Source organism: Arachis hypogaea, chromosome 14, assembly GCF_003086295.3.
Source record: "Arachis hypogaea cultivar Tifrunner chromosome 14, arahy.Tifrunner.gnm2.J5K5, whole genome shotgun sequence".
Taxonomy (NCBI): Eukaryota; Viridiplantae; Streptophyta; class Magnoliopsida; order Fabales; family Fabaceae; genus Arachis; species Arachis hypogaea.
In genome coordinates this window covers 95941627-95954557 of record NC_092049.1, presented here as the reverse complement: position 1 = coordinate 95954557, position 12931 = coordinate 95941627, and the positions used below count along the sequence as shown (strand labels likewise).

General features: G+C 38.4%; 2 non-coding genes across 2 annotated transcripts; both read right to left on the bottom strand.

Annotated features, from left to right (window-relative positions):
• Positions 1 to 2895: 2895 nt before the first annotated feature.
• On the bottom strand, positions 2896 to 3003 carry LOC112746275 (small nucleolar RNA R71). The gene has a single exon (XR_003174167.1). It is a non-coding gene; the product is annotated as a small nucleolar RNA R71 (small nucleolar RNA).
• A 9445-nt stretch (positions 3004 to 12448) lies between these two features.
• On the bottom strand, positions 12449 to 12556 carry LOC112746037 (small nucleolar RNA R71). The gene has a single exon (XR_003173937.1). It is a non-coding gene; the product is annotated as a small nucleolar RNA R71 (small nucleolar RNA).
• Between the last annotated feature and the right edge of the window lie 375 nt (positions 12557 to 12931).

The window sequence follows — 12931 nt, the reverse complement described above, 5'->3', positions numbered from 1 at the left end:
ACAAAGCTTGCAGAAAAAAAAATAGCAAAAAAAAAAGAAAGAAAAAGAAAAAGCAAGCAGAAAAAGCCAAAAGCTCTTAAAACCAAGAGGCAAGAGCAAAAAGCCAATAACCCTTAAAACCAAAAGGCAAGGGTAAATAAGAAGGATCCCAAGGCTTTGAGCATCAGTGGATAGGAGGGCCTAAAGGAATAAAATCCTGGCCTAAGTGGCTAAACCAAGCTGTCCCTAACCATGTGCTTGTGGCGTGAAGGTGTGAAGTGAAAACTTGAGACTGAGCGGTTAAAGTCAAGGTCCAAAGCAAAAAAGAGTGTGCTTAAGAACCCTGGACACCTCTAATTGGAGACTTTAGCAAAGCTGAGTCACAATCTGAAAAGGTTCACCCAGTTATGTGTCTGTGGCATTTATGTATCCGGTGGTAATACTGGAAAACAAAGTGCTTAGGGCCACGGCCAAGACTCATAAAACAGCTGTGTTCAAGAATCATCATACTGAACTAGGAGAATCAATAACACTATTTGAACTCTGAGTTCCTATAGATGCCAATCAATATTTCCCTCCAAAAAAGGATGACACAGCTAAGGCTGAACATCCAAGGCTTTAAACAAGAGGATGATGAATCCCTTTATAATGACTGGGAGAGATACAGAGGGATGCTAAGGAAATGCCCCTCTGAAATATTTTCAGAGTGGGTGCAATTAGACATCTTCTACTATGGGCTTATAGAAGGAGCTCAGATGTCCCTAGACCACTGATAAACCACTATTTTATGGTTTATATTGTGTTTAATTGTGTGGTTTTATCATGATCCTTACCCACTTATTCATTAAATTAGCATGAAATTATAATTCCTTCCTGAATTTATAACATGTTTGAAAACTGCTTCCTAGAGACTTTAATTATGTAATTTTAATTCTCCTTTATTCTATTCGATGCCGTGATCTGTGTGTTGAGTGTTTCAGACTTTATAGGGAATGAACGAGTTGGAGATTGGAAAGGAAGCTAGCAAAAATGGAAGGAACACAAGAATTTGAGGAGATAACCAGCGAGAAGTGACGCGATCGCATGGCTCACGCGACCGCGCGAAGGAGAGCAAATCGCAGTGACGTGGTCGCATGGCTCACGCGGCCGCGCAGATTAGAAAAGCTAAAGCGACGCGGTAGCGTGGACGATGCGAACGCGTGGCAAGGAAAAATGCGAATGACGCGTCCGCATGGATGACGCGATCGCGTGACATGTGCGATCTGCATAATCTGCAGAATTCACTGGGGGCGATTTTGGACCTTATTTTGACCCAGTTTTTGGCCTGAAACAGCAGACTAGAGCCAGAGAATATGCAGAAACAAAAGACAACATTCATTCTACACAGTTTTCAGTTTTAGATCTAGTTTTACTCCTTTAGGTTTCTTTCTCTAGGTTTAAGAATTTTAATTTTCATTTGGTCTTAGCATTGGAACATTGAGAAGAGTTATTTCCTCATCAAGACTTCGTCATTCTAGTTCGTTCTCTTAACTTGGTTTTATTCTTCCATGTTCTTTGCTTTGTTCAATTTTGTCATTTGAATACTTTCATGATTATTTAGTACAAGGATTATTTCTTCCATTTTAACTTATTTTTCATTCCAATAATCATGTCTTCTTTTAATTCCCTTTCATGTGTTATGGATTTATTATTTACAATGAGTGAGTAGTTTCCTCACTTGATAGGGAGTTGATTGAAAGGAACTCTTGAGTTGGAAGGATTGAAAGAAAATTTGTAATTGGGTTAACTGTTGGATTGTTATCTAATCACTAACACCAATCCCTTTGAACTAAGTGGGTTGCAACTCGTGAACAGATCTAGCATTCCAACTTGTTTGACTTTCCTTTACCTAGTAAAGGATAACTAAACAGAACAACCATTAATTATAAATTAATCTTGAAATCATCCCATCAATGATAGAGATTCCAACTAATCAACTCCCAGTCAAGGGCTTTATTCTTATTATTTGAATTTTCTCAATTTAATTTTCCACCTACTTAACTCAACTTCTTGGAACATCTGATTAATAAAATAGCACACTTTTTTGCAACTCGTTGGGAGACGACCTGGGACTTAAACTCACAGTAATTTTTAATTTAAACTCTCTGTGACATATTTCTAAATTGATATGCAGATTTTTGGTGAGTTAAGAACTACACTTGCAACGTAACTGTTTTAATAATTTTTAATTCACCAACTTTTGTGTCTCATCAATTTTTGGTGCCGTTGCCGGGGAGTTGCAATAGAGTGCTAAAGTTATTAATTAGAATTTATTTATTTGAATTTTATTTTATTTTACTACTATGAGCTGCATGTTTCTTTCGTCAAATCACGCGTTCACTTCCTGATCCGCGCTTGCTAATATTCGATCCTGAAATTGAAAGGACTATTTCACGAATAAGGCAAGAACAGCGTCGGTTAGTCCACTCTGAGGGCGGATCTGAAAGTGAACTTGAGGAAGAAACCAGCCCCCGTTCTACTGATTCGGTTGTTTTACGTGCAGAAGACATGGCAGCTAGGAGAGTTACCATCCAGGAGGAAGGAGCCCCTGATTTTACAATGCAACCATTTCAAGTGCATCATCCAGTGGTAGCTACAGATTTTGAAATAAAGACCGCACTGCTAAATTTGATGCCCAAGTTTCATGGCCTACCTGCTCAAGAGCCTATCAAGCACTTGAGAGATTTCCAGGCAGCCTGTTCTACTGTCAGGCGTGATGGTACTGATGAAACTTCAATTTTGCTGAAAGCTTTCCCATTTTCTTTTGAGGGAAAAGCAAGAGAGTGGTACTACACTCAACATCTAGCAAATATATCCAACTGGGATACACTCAGAAAGGAGTTTTTGGAGAAATTCTTTCCATCTGAAGTTACTGATAAACTGAGGAAGGATATTTCCACAATTGTTCAGGATGACAATGAGACTCTCTTTGAAAACTGGGAGCGCTTCAATAATCTTCTGGAAGCATGCCCCCACCACATGATTGACAAGATAGTGTTACTTAGCTATATCACACAGGGCATGAGGCCCCAAGATAAGACCACATTGGAATGTGCTAGCAATGGGTCTATGAAGAAGTACAAGACCACTGATGAGGCTTGCAAATTGATCAGTGATTTAGCTGAATCTACTAGGAACCACAGACAAAAGCAAGGCCGTTCAAAAGCCGTTGCAGAAGTATCCTCTAGCAGAGAGACTGCGGCTCTAGCTCAGAGTATATGTGAGATGACCAACTTGCTGAAGCAGATGCAATTGAATCAACAACAAGCTCAGCAAGCTCAACCTCCTCCACCACAGCAAAACCAACAACTGGTCCCGCAAAGAATTTGCGGAATCTGTGCTGATTATAGCCATTACACTGATGAATGCCCGCAACTCTAACAAGAAGACAACATGGTGGCATCCACTCATAACTTCTATGACCGCCCCAACCAAGGGTACAATCAAAGTGGAAATAATAACCATAGATGGCAGGACAATTCTAACCAGAATTGGAGGGACAACAATAACAGAGGAGGCAGAGATAATCAGGGAAATCAGAGATGGAATAATAACAACAACAGGCAGCAGAATCAACCTTACAGAGCACCTCACCTGAGGCAAAACCAAGGACCACAAAATAATCAACAGCAGACCTCTCAATTTACTCATTCTTCTTTATCTCCTATTGAAGAGCTACTACAATCTTTTGAGCGAAGACAACAGACCATGGAAAATAACATCATGAATAGTATTAATGCCAGTCTAAATGGTCTCACCTCTACTTTGCAAGCTCTTATGTCACAGATTGGATCAACACAAAATTCCAGTAACCAACCTTCAAGCTCCACTAGAATCCCCTCTCAACCATTACCCAATCCAAAGGGAGGCATTAATGCCATCACCCTAAGGTCTGGAACCACACTGCAGGAGAGGAATCAGGAGGAACCAAGCCCACCAGAACACACCTCAGCTGAAGAGGTAGTAGAAATAGAAGATGTTGAAGAGGAAGAGGACATACAGGACATAGCTGAAGAAGAAATAGCTCAACCACAGGAGGAAGCACCAAAAGGCACAAACACCACAGAAAACGCTACTCCTATTCCATTTCCACAACTTGCAAAGAAGCCCAGGAAGCAGCTGGAACCCGACCCCAAAATGGTAGAAATATTCAAAAAGGTTGAGGTAACTGTTCCTCTTTTTGATGTTATTCAGCAGGTACCTAAATATGCAAAGTTTCTAAAAGACTTATGTATCCATAAAGAAAAAATTAATGAATTAGAAACTATTCCTTTAGGTAGTTCTATATCTGCTTTAATGGGAGGATTACCTGAAAAATGTAGTGATCTAGGTCCTTGTATAGTTAACTATACTATTGGTGGTGTAGTAATTTATGTTTGCATGTGTGATTTAGGAGCATGTGTCAGTATAATGCCTTTGTCTATATATGATATTTTGAGGCTCCCTCCCTTAAAAAGGTCGGCAGCTCATTTTGTGTTAGCATATAAAAGCATTATTACAGTGGCTGGAGTTGCTGAAGATGTTTTGGTGAACATTAAAGGGCTTACATTCCCCACTGATTTTTATATCTTGGAGATGCCCCATAATGATTCAGATAAGCCATCATCAATCCTACTTGGAAGACCATTCCTGAAGACATCAAAATTCAAATTGGATGCCTTTTCAGGAACATACTTCTTTGAAATAGATGGCCGCATAGTAATCTTCAATCTGAATGGAGTCATTGACAACCCTCCAGAAGATCGTTCTATCTTTCAGTGTGATGTTATAGATGAAAGTGTAGCTGAAGTTCACAAGGAAGAGTTAGAAGAGAGGCACACTGGACAAGGTCCAAGTATGGGGACCCTCTTAACTGACAATGAGGGCACTTCGTCATTTTCACAAGCTCCAGATAATCCAGAGCCTGCCCATGATCAAAAGTTAGAATTGAAACCCCTCCCTCCACATCTCAAATATGCTTATCTTGAAGATGAGCAGAGGTTTCCAGTTATCATTCCAAGGGAACTTACTTCTCAACAAGAAGAGCAGTTACTTGATGTGCTGAGGAAGCATAAGAAGGCAATTGGGTGGAGCTTGGCAGACATAGTAGGCATCAACCCTCAAGTATGTGAGCACAGAATATTTTTAGAAGAGGGAGCAAGACCTGTCCGTCAACCCCAAAGAAGATTGAATCCCACCATCTTGGAAGTTGTCAAAAAGGAAGTGATGAGCGGATAATTTATACGCTTTTTGACATTGTTTTTAGTATGTTTTTAGTAGGATCTAGTTACTTTTAGGGATGTTTTTAATAGATTTTGTGTTAAATTCACATTTCTGGACTTTACTATGAGTTTGTGTGTTTTTCTGTGATTTCAGGTATTTTCTGGCTGAAATTGAGGGACTTGAGCAGAAATCAGATTCAGAGGTTGAAAAAGGACTGCTGATGCTGTTGGATTCTGACCTCCCTGCACTCAAAGTGAATTTTCTGGAGCTACAGAACTAAAAATGGCGCGCTTCCAATTGCGTTGGAAAGTAGACATCCAGGGCTTTCCAACAATATATAATAGTCCATACTTTGGCCAAGAATTGACGACGTAAACTGGCGTTCAACGCCAGCTTTCTACCCAAATCTGGCGTCCAGCGCCAGAAAAGGATCCAAAACCAGAGTTGAACGCCCAAACTGGCACAAAAACTGGCGTTCAACTCCACAAATGGCCTCTGCACGTGCAACACTTAAGCTCAGCCCAAACACACACCAAGTGGGCCCCGGAAGTGGATTTATACATCAAATACTTACTCATGTAAACCCTAGTAGCTAGTTTATTATAAATAGGACCTCTTACTATTGTATTAGGCATCTTTGGATTACCTTATGATCCTTTGATCACGTTTTAGGGGGCTGGCCATCTCGGCCATGCCTGGACCTTCACTTATGTATTTTTAACAGTAGAGTTTCTACACTCCATAGATTAAGGTGTGGAGCTCTGCTGTTCCTCAAAGATTAATGCAAGTACTACTGTTTTCTATTCAATTCATCTTATTTCGCTTCTAAGATATCCATTCGCACCCAAGAACGTGATGAAGGTGATGATTACGTGTGATGCTCATCACCATCTCCCCTATGAACACGTGCCTGACAAACACTTCCGTTCTACATGAAATAAGCTAGAATGAATATCTCTTAGATCTCTTAACCGGAATCTTCGTGGTGTAAGCTAGAATGATGGCGGCATTGAAGAGAATCCAGAAGGTCTAAACCTTGTCTGTGGTATTCCGAGTAGGATTCAATGATTGGATGACTGTGACGAGCTCCTAACTCGCGATTGTAGGGCGTTAGTGACGGACGCAAAAGGATAGTAAATCCTATTCCAGCTGAACGCCCAGAATGGGAGCATCCTGGCGCTGAACGCCCAGAACAAGCATGGTTCTGGCGTTCAACGCCAGAAATGGCAGCAAAGGGGCGTTGAACGCCCAAAATGGGCACCAACCTTGCGCTGAACGCCCAGAGTTGTGTGCAAGGGCATTTTACATGCCTAAATTGGTGCAGGGATGTAAATGCCTTGACACCTCAAGATCTGTGGACCCCACAGGATCATCTCAGGATCTGTGGACCCCACAGGATCCCCACCTACCTCATCATCTCTCTTTCCATTCATGATCATCCCTTTTTTTTTTCCATTTACCACTCACATCCATACACCCACTACCTTCAAAAATTCAACATCTCTCTCCCACCCAATCCCACCCATATGGCCGAATACACACTCCCATCCATCTCCTCCATATCTTCTTCTTCTTCTTCTATTCTTTCTTCTTTTGCTCGAGGGCGAGCAACATTCTAAGTTTGGTGTGGTAAAAGCATAGCTTTTTTGTTTTTTCCATAACCATTGATGGCACCTAAGGCCAGAGAAACCTCTAGAATGAGGAAAGGGAAGACAAAAGCTTCCATCAAGGGTCTATAGCTCAGTGGTAGAACATTTGACTGCAAATCATGAGATCCCTGAGATACCTCAAGGGATACATTTTCTTCCACACAATTATTGGAAGCAACTAAGGGTGGAACATCAAGAGCACTCCATCATCCTTCATGAAATCAGAGAAGATCTAAAAGCACTGAAGGAGGAGCAACAAAGGCAAGGAAGAGACATAGAAGAGCTCAAGGACATCATTGATTCCTCAAGAAGGAAATGCCACCATCACTAAGGTGGATTCATTCCTTGTTCTTAATTCTTCTGCTTTTCGTTTTCTATGTTATGTGCTTATCTATGTTTGTGTCTTCATTACATGATCATTAGTAGTTAGTAACTTTGTCTTAAAGTTATAAATGTCCTATGAATCCATCACCTCTCTTAAATGAAAAATGTTTTAATTCAAAAGAACAAGAAGTACATGAGTTTCGAATTTATCCTTGAACTTAGTTTAATTATATTGATGTGGTGACAATGCTTCTTGTTTTCTAAATGTATGCTTGAACAGTGCATATGTCTTTTGAAGTTGTTGTTTAAGAATGTTAAATATGTTGGCTCTTGAAAGAATAATGACTAGGAGACATGTTATTTGATAATCTGAAAAATCATAAAAATGATTCTTGAAGCAAGAAAAAGCAGCAAAGAACAAAGCTTGCAGAAAAAAAAATAGGCGAAAAAAAAAAAGAAGAAAAAAAAATATAGAAAGAAAAAGAAAAAGCAAGCAGAAAAAGCCAATAACCCTTAAAACCAAAAGGCAAGGGCAAATAAAAAAGGATCCCAAGGCTTTGAGCATCAGTGGATAGGAGGGCCTAAAGGAATAAAATCCTGGTCTAAGCGGCTAAACTAAGCTGTCCCTAACCATGTGCTTGTGGCGTGTAGGTGTCAAGTGAAAACTTGAGACTGAGCGGTTAAAGTCAAGGTCCAAAGCAAAAAAAAGAGTGTGCTTAAGAACCCTGGACACCTCTAATTGGGGACTTTAGCAAAGCTGAGTCACAATCTGAAAAGGTTCACCCAATTATGTGTCTGTGGCATTTATGTATCCGGTGGTAATACTGGAAAACAAAGTGCTTAGGGCCACGGCCAAGACTCATAAAGAAGCTGTGTTCAAGAATCATCATACTGAACTAGGAGAGTCAATAACACTATTCGAAATCTGAAGTTCCTATAGATGCCAATCATTCTGAACCTCAATGGATAAAGTGAGATGCCAAAACTATTCAAGAGGCAAAAAGCTATAAGTCCCGCTCATATGATTGAAGCTCTGTTTCATTGATAGTTTGGAATTTATAGTATATTCTATTCTTTTTATCCTATTTTGATTTTCAGTTGCTTGGGGACAGGCAACAATTTAAGTTTGGTGTTGTGATGAGCGGATAATTTATACGCTTTTTGACATTGTTTTTAGTATATTTTTAGTAGGATCTAGTTACTTTTAGGGATGTTTTTAATAGATTTTGTGTTAAATTCACATTTCTGGACTTTACTATGAGTTTGTGTGTTTATCTGTGATTTCAGGTATTTTCTGGCTGAAATTGAGGGACTTGAGCAGAAATCAGATTCAGAGGTTGAAAAAGGACTGCTGATGTTGTTGGATTCTGACCTCCCTGCACTCAAAGTGGATTTTCTGGAGCTACAGAACTCGAAATGGCGCGCTTCCAATTGAGTTGGAAAGTAGACATCCAGGGATTTCCAGCAATATATAATAGTCCATAGTTTGGCCAAGAATTGACAACGTAAACTGGCGTTCAACGCCAGCTTTCTACCCAAATCTGGCGTTCAGCGCCAGAAAAGGATCCAAAACCAGAGTTGAACGCCCAAACTGGCACAAAAACTGGCGTTCAACTCCACAAATGGCCTCTGCACGTGCAACACTTAAGCTCAGCCCAAACACACACCAAGTGGGCCCCGGAAGTGGATTTATACATCAAATACTTACTCATGTAAACCTTAGTAGCTAGTTTATTATAAATAGGACCTCTTACTATTGTATTAGGCATCTTTGGATTACCTTATGATCCTTTGATCACGTTTTAGGGGGCTGGCCATCTCGGCCATGCCTGGACCTTCACTTATGTATTTTTAACGGTTGAGTTTCTACACTCCATAGATTAAGGTGTGGAGCTCTGCTGTTCCTCAAAGATTAATGCAAGTACTACTGTTTTCTATTCAATTCATCTTATTTCGCTTCTAAGATATCCATTCGCACCCAAGAACGTGATGAAGGTGATGATTATGTGTGATGCTCATCACCATCTCCCCTATGAACACGTGCCTGACAAACACTTCCGTTCTACATGAAATAAGCTAGAATGAATATCTCTTAGATCTCTTAACCGGAATCTTCGTGGCGTAAGCTAGAATGATGGCGGCATTCAAGAGAATCCGGAAGGTCTAAACCTTGTCTATGGTATTCCGAGTAGGATTCAATGATTGGATGACTGTGACGAGCTCCTAACTCGCGATTGCAGGGCGTTAGTGACGGACGCAAAAGGATAGTAAATCCTATTCCAGCATGATCGAGAACCGACAGATGGATAGCCGTGCCGTGACAGGGTGGGTGAGCATATTATTCACTGAGAGGATAAGATGAAGCCATTGGCAAGGGTGATGCCTCCAGACGATTAGCCGTGCCGTGACAGGGCATTGGATCATTTTCCCGAGAGATGACCGAAAGTAGCCATTGACAGTGGTGATGTATCACATAAAGCCAGCCATGGAAAGGAGTGAGACTGATTGGATGAAGATAGCAGGAAAGCAGAGGTTCAGAGGAACGAAAAGCATCTCCATTCGCTTATCTGAAATTCCTACCAATGATTTACATAAGTATCTCTATCCCTATTTTATTATATAATATTCGAAAACACCATTATCACTTTATATCTGCCTGACTGAGATTTACAAGGTGACCATAGCTTGCTTCATACCAACAATCTCCGTGGGATTCGACCCTTACTCACGTAAGGTATTACTTGGACGACCCAGTGCACTTGCTGGTTAGTTGTATCGAAGTTGTGACAGACAATAAAACTAGATCAGAGCACCAGGCCTTTGAAGCCATGGATATGTATCACAATTTCGTGCACCAAGTTTTTGGCGCCGTTGCCGGGGATTGTTTGAGTTTGGACAACTAACGATTCATCTTGTTGCTCAGATTAGGTAATTTTCTTTTTATTTTATTTTCAAAAATTTTTCAAAAATATTTCTAAAATTTTCTCATCTGTTTTCGAAAAAAATAAAAAATGTTTTCAAAAAAAAAAAATTTTATTCAGAATTTTTAAGAATGAATTCCAGTGTTTCATGAAGCATGTGAAGCATGGCTGGCTGTAAAGCCATGTCTAATTCTTTTGGATAGAGCATGTTAGGCTTGTCATGTCTGAATTACACTCATATTTTGATTAAAGCCTGGCTGGCTATTAAGCCATGCCTGACCCTTTGATTGGAGCTTTAAGACTAACATGGCAAGATTCTTGGAATTCATATTAAAAATTTTGGAATCTTTATTTTCTTTTTCAAAAGAATTTTTCGAAAAATATAAAATAAAAATCCAAAAAAATTAATTAGAAAATCATAAAAATCAAAAATATTTTTGTGTTTCTTGTTTGAGTCTTAAGTCATATCATAAGTTTGGTGTCACTTGCATATGCATCTTGCATTTTTCGAAAATTCTCATGCATTCATGGTGTTCTTCATGATCTTCAAGTTGTTCTTGGTAAGTCTTCTTGTTTGATCTTGATGATTTTTTGTTTTGTGTCTTTTCATGTTTTTCATATGCATTCTTGAATTCTTAGTGTCTAAGCATTAAAGAATTCTAAGTTTGGTGTCTTGCATGTTTTCTTTGCATTAAAAATTTTTCAAAATTATGTTCTTGATGTTCATCTTGACATTCAAAGTGTTCTTGGTGTTCATCTTGACACTCATATCATTCATGCATGCATTCATTGTTTTGATCTAAAAATTTCATGCATTGCATCATTTTTAGTGTTTTTCTCTCTCATCATAAAAATTCAAAAATCAAAAAAATATCTTTCCATTTTTCTCTCATCAAATTCGAAAATTTGAGTTGACTTTTTCAAAAATTTTTAAAATCAAGTTGTTTCTTATGAGTCAAATCAAATTTTCAATTTGAAAATCTTATCTTTTTCAAAATCTTTTTCAAAAATCAAATCTTTTTCAAAATTCTTAGTTATTTTCGAAAATTCCAAAAATATTTTTCAAAAATCTTTTTCTTATTATTATACCAAATTTTCGAAAATAACATAATCAATTAATGTTTTGATTCAAAAATTTGAAGTTTGTTACTTGCTTGTTAAGAAAGATTCAAACTTTAAGTTCTAGAATCATATCTTGTGATTTCTTGTGAATCAAGTCATTAATTGAGATTTTAAAAATCAAATCTTTTTCAAAATTAGTTTCTAAAATATCTTCTTATCTTATCTTTTTCAAAATTTGATTTCAAAATATCTTTTCTAACTTCCTAACTTCTTATCTTTTCAAAATTCGTTTTCAAAATTTGTTTCAACTAACTAACTAACTTTTTGTTTGTTTCTTAACTTTTTCAAAACTACCTAACTAACTCTCTCTCTCTAATTTTCGAAAATATCTTCCCTCTTTTTCAAAAATTTCTTTTTTATTAACTAATTATTTTTATTTTTTAATTAAAAAAAAATTTTCGAAAAAAATACTAACCTTTTTCAAAAACTATTTTCAAAAATCACTAACTCTTTTTCAAAAATTGTTTTCGAAAATTCACTTCCCCCTCTCATCTTCTTCTATTTGTTTATTGATATACTAACATCTTTCCTTCAACTCTCCAAAAATCCGAACCCCCTCTCTCTCTGAGTTCAGATTTTTCTCCCTTCTTTTCTTCTACTAACACAAGGATCCCTATACTGTGGTATAAAGGATCCATATTATTATTACTATTTTTTCTGTGCCATCTTCTTTGTCATATGAGCAGGAGCAAGGACAAGAACATTCTTGTTAAAGCAGATCCAGAACCTGAAAGGACTCTGAAGAAAAAATTAAGAGAAGCTAAAATACAACAATCCAGAGATAACCTTTCAGAAATTTTCGAACAGGAAAAGGAGATGGCAGCCGAAAATAATAATAATATAAGGAAGATGCTTGGTGACTTCACTGCACCTAATTCCAATTTACATGGAAGAAGCATCTCCATTCCTGCCATTGGAGCAAACAACTTTGAGCTGAAACCTCAATTAGTTTCTCTGATGCAGCAGAACTGCAAGTTTCATGGACTTCCATCTGAAGATCCCTTTAAGTTCTTAACTGAATTCTTGCAGATATGTGATACTGTTAAGACTAATGGAGTAGATCCTGAAGTCTACAGGCTCATGCTTTTCCCTTTTGCTGTAAGAGACAGAGCTAGATTATGGTTGGATTCTCAACCCAAAGACAGCCTGAACTCTTGGGATAAGCTGGTCACGGCTTTCTTAGCCAAGTACTTTCCTCCTCAAAAGCTGAGCAAGCTTAGAGCTGATGTTCAAACCTTCAGACAGAAAGAAGGTGAATCCCTCTATGAAGCTTGGGAAAGATACAAACAGTTGATCGAAAAGTGTCCTTCTGACATGCTTTCAGAATGGACCATCCTGGATATATTCTATGATGGTTTATCTGAGCTATCAAAGATGTCACTGGACACTTCTGCAGGTGGATCCATTCACCTAAAGAAAACGCCTGCAGATGCTCAAGAACTCATTGACATGGTTGCTAATAACCAGTTCATGTACACGTCTGAAAGGAATCATGTGAGTAATGGGACGCCTATGAAGAAGGGAGTTCTTGAAGTTGATACTCTGAATTCCATATTGGCTCAGAATAAAATATTGACTCAGCAAGTCAATATGATTTCTCAGAGTCTGAATGGAATGCAAGCTGCATCTAACAGTACTCAAGAGGCTTCTCCTGAAGAAGAAGCTTATGATCCTGAGAACCCTTCAATAGCAGAG